Below are 7,690 nucleotides of genomic sequence, written 5' to 3'. Positions count from 1 at the left end.
CCAGGAACTTCCAGAGGCCACTGCATGTGCTTTGTTTTCTTGTTGCCCCCAAAACAATGTTGGGCATCAAATGCTGGGCTTTGACTCTTCTGCGCACCCTGTTGTCAATGTGTCTAGGTTTTTGCCAGTTACAGTTAATTTTGACATATTGGTCTGACTGATACCAGACACATTTCTTGATCCACTTTTTGACAGTCTTGGATTTCACGAGGGATCTGAGGGCATCCATGATCCCAAGTGGAGATGCTGCCACCTCTGCAGGCAGTGCCAAAGAAGACAGGGGACGGTAGCATACAAGGGCTGATCAGTAATCTCCCAGTTTACCTCCTCTCCCTCACCATAAAAACGACACCAACAAAAGAATTGTCTTCACTAATAGACAGCCACAATTCCTTTATATTGCAAACAGACTCTCGATGTAATAATCAAAACTTCCAACCTGACTTGTTTCTGGTAGGAAAATTTATGAGTGACCTCTGGTGACCCTTAGTTTCATAGAACCCCCTTCCCTTTGAGTGAGTGAAATTTGGAAAGATGATGATATATCATTCTCATGACCATGTTACTTGATATGCCAAAAGGGAGATTAGCTTGGTGGGCCAATTCTAAACTCTAAAGCACAGTTTTCTCTCACTGGTAGAGGGGGAAGTGAGAGAGATTCTAAGTCTAAGAGGAATTCCATGTGCTGTTGTTGGCCTTGTGGGTTGATAAGGCCACGTGAAGGAACCAGAGACACATAGGAGCTGAGTGGGGCTGCTGGCCAACTGCTGGGAAATGGGGACTGCAGATACATAGCCACATGACGCTGACTTCTGCCAGTGATCGTGTAAGTTTGGAAGTGGGGTCTTTTCCACATCCTCAAGATTAGGACCCAGCTGCCTAACTCTTTGATTTCAGCCTCTAAGACTCTAAGCAGAGAGCCCAGCTGAGTGATACTAAACTTCTGACCTACAGAACTGTGAGGTTAATAAGCGGATGTTGTGTTAAGCTGCTAAGACTGTGGTAATTTGTTACACAGCAGTAGCAAACTAATACAGTCTAAAAAAAAAGATGTTATTTATTTTTAGAGGGGAAGGGAGGGAGAAAGAAAGGGAAGAAACATCATTCTGTTGCCTCTCACATGCGCCTAACTGGGAACCTGGCTCTGCCTGGGAATTGAATAAGTGACTTTTCGGTTTGCAGGCTAGCGCTCAATCCACTGAGCCACATCAGCCAGGGCACTAATACAGTTTTAAATCTCCCCTTCCTCAGATAGACACTCAGGGTTAGAGGGGAGCCTCTTGGCTTTTCCTGCTCTTCTTTCCTGGCTCAACTTCCCCTAGTTAGCTTATGTTATATGGTGGGTGGGCGGGTTGGGGAGGCAGGTAAGGAGATGTAAGTAGTAGAGCAGTTCTTACTTGGCTGGTTAGGCTTCTGCTCTCTGGGCCCGTAGAAGGTCCTACTTGGCTCTGTTATGGACAATTTTTTCAGGAATTTTGGAGGTCCTCTGATGCCCTTCTGGTCTACAGCTCTCTTAGCCTAGTCTAACATCCCTCCTGCAGTCCCCTACTTGCTGTTATGAATGTTGGGGTTGCAGGTGGATTCCATGCTCTGTGTATTTCTGGTAGTCATGCCTTCTCACCCTTTTATTTTGTGGGTTGGAGTTGGGCTCCAGGGCACAGTCTGCTTTGTCTTTCTTGGGAATGAACCAGGCACTAGTTCTTTTTGTACGTCAGTGGCAAGAACTCTGTTTCAGAGCTCTGTGAAGTGAACTCTCGAAGATTCCCTCACTAGACATGTGGAGAGAAGGCAGCATCCCTCACCCCTTTGCCTAAGGGGACACAGGGTATGGTGGGACCAGGCTATGGCTTTTCACAATTCTAGGGGTCGGTGAGTGGGAAGCAGCATTCATATTTCATTCCATATATCTCACAGCTTCTGGCACTGGGGTTCTGCCTGTGATAGGGATTCACTGTAGCTTTCTTCTGAAAACGAAAAAACAAAAAGCATCCTTCACCAATCCTCTCTCTCTGCTTTCTCTTCCCTTTTGTCTTCTCAAGGGGAGTGGCTGGGGTTAAGACTGGTGGAACAGGCTTTCCTGTATTGCTATTATAAATTTTGCTTTTGGGAGGTTGTATCTCCCACTAGCTTTAGTATTTGTCATATGAGCATATTGACAAATGAGGTGTGAAGGATCCCATTCTAACATCCTGTTACGATTGTCTGGCTAAGCACCCACATCAGTGGCTGGCACCCTGCAACACTCACCAGGGAAGGCACTGGTGCGGGGGTGGTTAAAGAGAGTATTTGGATTGGATGCCCCGGCCATGCTGCCCTCTCCCGTCACTTGCTAGTCATTAGGTTCTTCTACCAGCTAGGAGTTGGAGCTGTTAGTGATTAGATCTTTGTCATTTGTCACACGTCTCTGGGAGGTTCTGGGTTCCTATCTCAAGCCTCAGTTGACTTTTCTATTGGCCACCTGTGCTCACTTAAAAGTTCTTTTCATTCCTGAGCTATTCTTGTTCTCTGGATGGGTGCCTGTGTGTGTGTGCGTGTGCGCATGTGTGTATGTGGCTTTTTTTTTTTTTTTTTTTAATTTTTACCTTTCCTGTTTTGAATGCTGGAATCTTGGTGGTGTTTTCTTCAGGAAACCCAGCCTGGCCAACATCCATGATCATCCTCTCCTGCTTTTGCTCACCCACTGCCTACACTTCCTTCTTTTCTGTGTCTGCTTACCATGTGCCAGGCTTAGTCCCTGGGAGATAAGCTTGTTGGCAAAACCTGCTGATGGAGAACATGGGTTCAGATGGTGAGGCAGCTTTTTGACACAGCTGGCCCTCTTCATGTGGGTCACCTGTATTGCCAGAAACACAGAGGCATCTTGTTCACGAGACTTAGAAACAGCCATTCTGAGTGACTGAGCGGGTGTCAGCCTCGCAGGTTTGGGGTGAGAGTTTGCTTTAACCAGCCAGTGATTTTCTAGGTTAGAAGAGGGCACTGGGACAACTTGCCTGAAGGGCATCTGAACATTTTTCTTTTCCTATCTTGAATCCTAACCTATTACTCTATGACTCTAAATTAGATTGATAGTACCTGCCCCTCACTTGCCTCCTGTTTATCAAATCAGGCACAGGAACCACACACACACTATGCTATACAATGACTGACAACTTAAGCTGTTAGCAGTCCTAGAGTATTCAATACCCTCAGTGACATGGCTTTACAGAGGAGATGACACTTACTATGCTGTGTTGGAGCTGTGAAATTTCTGCAAGCAAAGAAGAGGGAAAGGGTTGGGGAGAGAATCTTTCTTGTGGGATGAGCTGTAATGCTTTGAAAACATAACCGCCTTATGTTTGAACACTATTGCCTGTTTCAGTGTGGTAAGGGGTGGAAGCTGGTTACTGAATTAAGCTGGAAGAGTTGACTGGGTCAGGTCAAATGCTGTATTAACTACTTTGGAAACTTTTAAAGATTTATTAATTTTACTCAATCATTTTTTATTAGGAGATATAGGATGTAAACACAATGGAAGGGTAATGTCAGGTTTTTTAAATGCTAGATATCGTTCTTCAAATATAAATTATTCTTTCAGAAACTGTTTTGACTGGGCCCACCTTATCTTTATGCTCACTGGGGAATGGAAATAAAACAGCACCTAGATCAGTTACACAGCCAAAAATATTGGAGGAAATGGATTTAGAGATATTTATAAAGAAGGCTCTATGAAACTTAGGGCAAGAACAATCAGTAGACACACAGAGAAAATAAAAGGTAATACATATGAACTTTATTTCAATTAACTCCACATATTCTAATTAAGCATTTTTTTCAGTAGTCAGAAGGTGGAGGGAGAGGTTTCCGGTGCAGAGCCACCTCCAGAATGGAAGCATTGGGAGGCTTTCTGCAGTTGCCGCAATTTATGGTTGACTTCCTTCAGTCTCTCATGAACAATATTTATTTGGATGTTGGGATCCTCATGTGCATGTTGACTGTCAGTAGGTGGAGGGGCAATGTCATGATCCTGGGTGGCAGAGGCAGTGGTTTTTGGTGCAGAGCCACCTCCAGAATGGAAGCACTGGGAGGCTTTCTGCAGTTGCTGCAATTTATGCTTGAGAAATACTTGTTGCCCAAGGAGAATTTTTTTTTTTGGATGTTTGTATCTTCAAGTGTATTTTGACCATCAGTAGGAGAAGGGCGGTGTCATTAGACTGGGTGGCGGAGGCAGCAGTCTCCAGTGCAGAGCTACCTCCAGAATGGAAGCACTCCATTGCATTCTGTATCTTCTGTAATTTCTGCTTTGGAACAGTTTGTTTTTCTATCAAAGGTTGGATTTCTGTGTCTCTTTTTTTAAATAGATGGCTGTAAGCTGTGGTTTCCTGCTTATGTTGAAGTTCTGACAGTTCTTTTTTATTTTCTACATCACTACAAGGTGTCATAAATCTATCAGTCATTGGTGTTAAATTTGTCTGAAAGTCTTCAACTTCCTCTCTGTAGAAGTTGTTTGACTCTCTCTTGTTTGGCGTCCCTCAGGAACACCTCTTATACATTTAGAGAAGTGTCCTCTGAGGGACACCACACTGCGGCCCACTTGCCGCGGGTAATGGCCTAAACCTGAGATAAGGCCTCCCAACCAGGAGGCCATCACGCAGGTTTTCGTACTGACCTCATCTGCTCTGTGAGAAGCATCCTGTGCAAGTGAACAATCCGCCAATTGTGCCAGAATGGCTTCGAGGACAGGGCTAGCTAAGAATTCAATCACAACAACCTTGTTGCTAGGCAATGCCTGAATGGGGTACTTGCACGTGAGGGCACCTGAGAAGAGGTGACTTGCCCTATGCCTGAGAGCAGGCCCTTCTCTAGTGGTCTGTCCCCTGAGGGCCTCCTCTGTTTCCACTGTCTTGGAAGCTATGCATTGCCTGATACTTTGTCACACAGTTCATGTTGTTCTGCAGCTTGTCACTTACATGCCACCATCTTTTTTACATTTGATGTAGAACTGACACAGTGACACTCATCCCTCTTAAAAGCACAGGCGGCCTCATTTAGGCAAATGTCCTTGCCTGTGTATTGGCACCTATGCTGGTAATCTTTCAGTTGCCACTTATAATGCCCACTACTACAGAGTGTCATTAGAGTTGTCTCAGAGTCGGCCTACATGATGCCTTGTGAGGCTTGATTCGATTACTGATCCAGGAATTGGCAAAGTGTGGAGCACATTAGCTATATTGTATGGGACATCAGATTGGAAGATACAGTGGTTAGAACTGGGAGAAATTAACGTGACTATCTTAAAAGATACATAGAACACACAGGTAAGTTAGCAGTATGTTTAGATTTTTAACTAGTGAAAACTGAGGTCAAAATAATGTCATTTTGGGGGGCGAGGACTCAACAAAATATTAATATGCGATGGTGAAACTTAACTTCTGTAAATTACAGTGGAAAATTGTCCACTATCCTAGAGTTATAATAAGAGTTAACACTATAACATTACCTAAATCTTTTCATTTAGTCAGCAGCAATGCAGCATCAAGACTTTCTTTTCTCATTGGAAGTTTAGTGATGTTTTTGAAGATCCTGCTTTCTGGAGTCATACTTTCTAGACGTAAATCAGGGTCCTACTACAAATTACTGTTACCAATGGTGAGTTATACTACCGTTTCCTGATCTAAAAACAGAGTAAATACTGAGTGGTCTGAAGCTTAAGTTATAATGTAAAGTGCTTAGCTCGGGGGTTGGTTTATAGCAAGTACTCAAACGCTATATATTATTCATTTTAGAGGTTCTAAAATTAGAGTACTGTATGATGGGTATCAGAATATTTATTGTCCTTAAACTAGGAAGTTTTAAAATTTTAAAATTCTGAGCTATAATTTAAGTAGCTTTTGAGATCTTCATGTTTTTAATGGCGGAGTTTCAGTCTCATTACTAACCTGGCTATAAGTATCATTAGGAAAAGCTGAATAACTGTAAATGGAACTTTTGTTTAACAGTATTATCTTTATTCTAACTTAAAAGGTTGATGCCATCCTTCTCTATTCTAGCCCTTAATTATACAGTCACTAGGATGCAAAACACAGATCACGGAGATAACAAAAACAGACACTGAAGGTAAAATTAAAGATTTAAGTTTCTGAATAAAATTTTCTTAGGAATGAAACAAGCTCAAATATATTATCACATTTGTTTTTGTTTTTATTTATTTATTGTTTTTCTATTACAGTTGTCCTACTTTTTCCGCCATTGCCCCCCACAGGCAACCCCTTCTCCTACAGGCAATCCCCACCCCGTTGTCCATGGGTCATATATACTAGTTCCTTGACTAGACCTTTCCCTTACTTACCCTGCTTCTCTCCCACCCGCCACCCCCCTGGTAACTGTTAGTCTGCTCCTTGTTTACATGCCTCTGATTAAATTTTGCTCATCTGTTTGTGTTGTTCATTAGTTTCCTGTATTAGGTGATATCATATGGTATTTGTTTTTCATTGCCTGGCTTATTTTGCTAAGCGTAATTCTCTCTATTTCTATCCATGTTATCGCAAATGGCAGGAGTCCTTTTTTCTTTCTGCTACATACTATTTCACGTATAAATGTACCACAGTTTTTTGATCCACTCATCTACAGATGGGCACTTAGGCTGGTTCCATCACTTGGCTATTGTAAATAGTGCTGCTATGAACATGGGGTGCATAGGTTTTTTTGATTTGGTGTTTAAAGTTTCTTCAGGTATAATCCTGGCAATGGAATTGCTGGTTCAAAAGACTTCCATTTTTAGTTTTTGAGGAAATTCCATACCGTTTCCCATTGTGGCCACACCAGTCTGCATTCCCACCAACAGTGCACTAGGGATACCTTTTCTCCGCATTCTCATTGTTTGTTGATTTGTGGATGATGGCAATTCTGACTGGTGTAAAGTGGTATTTCATTGTGGTTTTAATTTGCATCTCTCTGATGGCTAGTGATGTTGAGCATTCTTTCATATGCCTATGGACCCTCTGTATGTTCTCCTTGGAAAAGTGTTTGCTCAGATCCTTTGCCCATTTTTAAATTGGGCTGTCTGTCTTCTTGGTTTCGAGACATGTAAGTTCTTCATATATTTTGGAGATCAATCCCTTGTCTGAGGTATCATTGGCAAATATGTTTTCCCATATGGTTGGTTTCCTTTTCATCTTGCTAATGTTTTCTCTTGCTGAGCAGAAATTCTCTAGTTTGATGTAGTCCCATTTGTTTATTCTTTTCTTTATTTCCCTTGATTTAGGAGATGTATCAGTGAAAATATTGCTATGTAGAATATCTAAAAATTTCCTGCCTATATTTTCATCTAGGACTTTTATGGTGTCACGGCTTACATTTAAGTCTTTGATCCATCTTGAGTTTATTCTGATGTATGGTGTAAGTTGTTGGTCTAGTTTCATTTTTTTTACATGTCCCTGTGAAGTTCTCTCAATGCCATTTGTTGAAGAGGCTCTTCTCACTCCATTTGATGTTCCTTCCCCCTTTGTCAAGAGTTAGTTGACCATATAGAATAAGGTTTATTTATGGGCTCTCTATTCTGTTCCACTGATCTATATGTCTGTTCTTATGCCAGTACCAGACTGTTGTGATTGCAGTGGCTTTGTAGTATAGTTTGATGTCAGGTATTGTGATTCCACATTACTGTGTTCTTCTGTCTCAAGATTCCTTTGGCTCTTTAGGGTCTTTTTTGGTT

The 7,690-nt window shown here is 42.1% G+C and overlaps 1 pseudogene; it reads right to left on the bottom strand.

The window, feature by feature from the left end:
- LOC150013224 (large ribosomal subunit protein eL32 pseudogene) overlaps positions 1–229 on the bottom strand; it is a 327-nt pseudogene extending 98 nt beyond the window's left edge.
- Positions 230–7,690: the final 7,461 nt, after the last annotated feature.

Source organism: Furipterus horrens, unplaced genomic scaffold, assembly GCF_987537825.1.
Source record: "Furipterus horrens unplaced genomic scaffold, mFurHor1.1.pri manual_scaffold_4, whole genome shotgun sequence".
NCBI classification, from domain to species: Eukaryota; Metazoa; Chordata; class Mammalia; order Chiroptera; family Furipteridae; genus Furipterus; species Furipterus horrens.
Note: the sequence above shows the minus strand (reverse complement) of the source record. Positions and strands in the feature narration are given on the sequence as shown.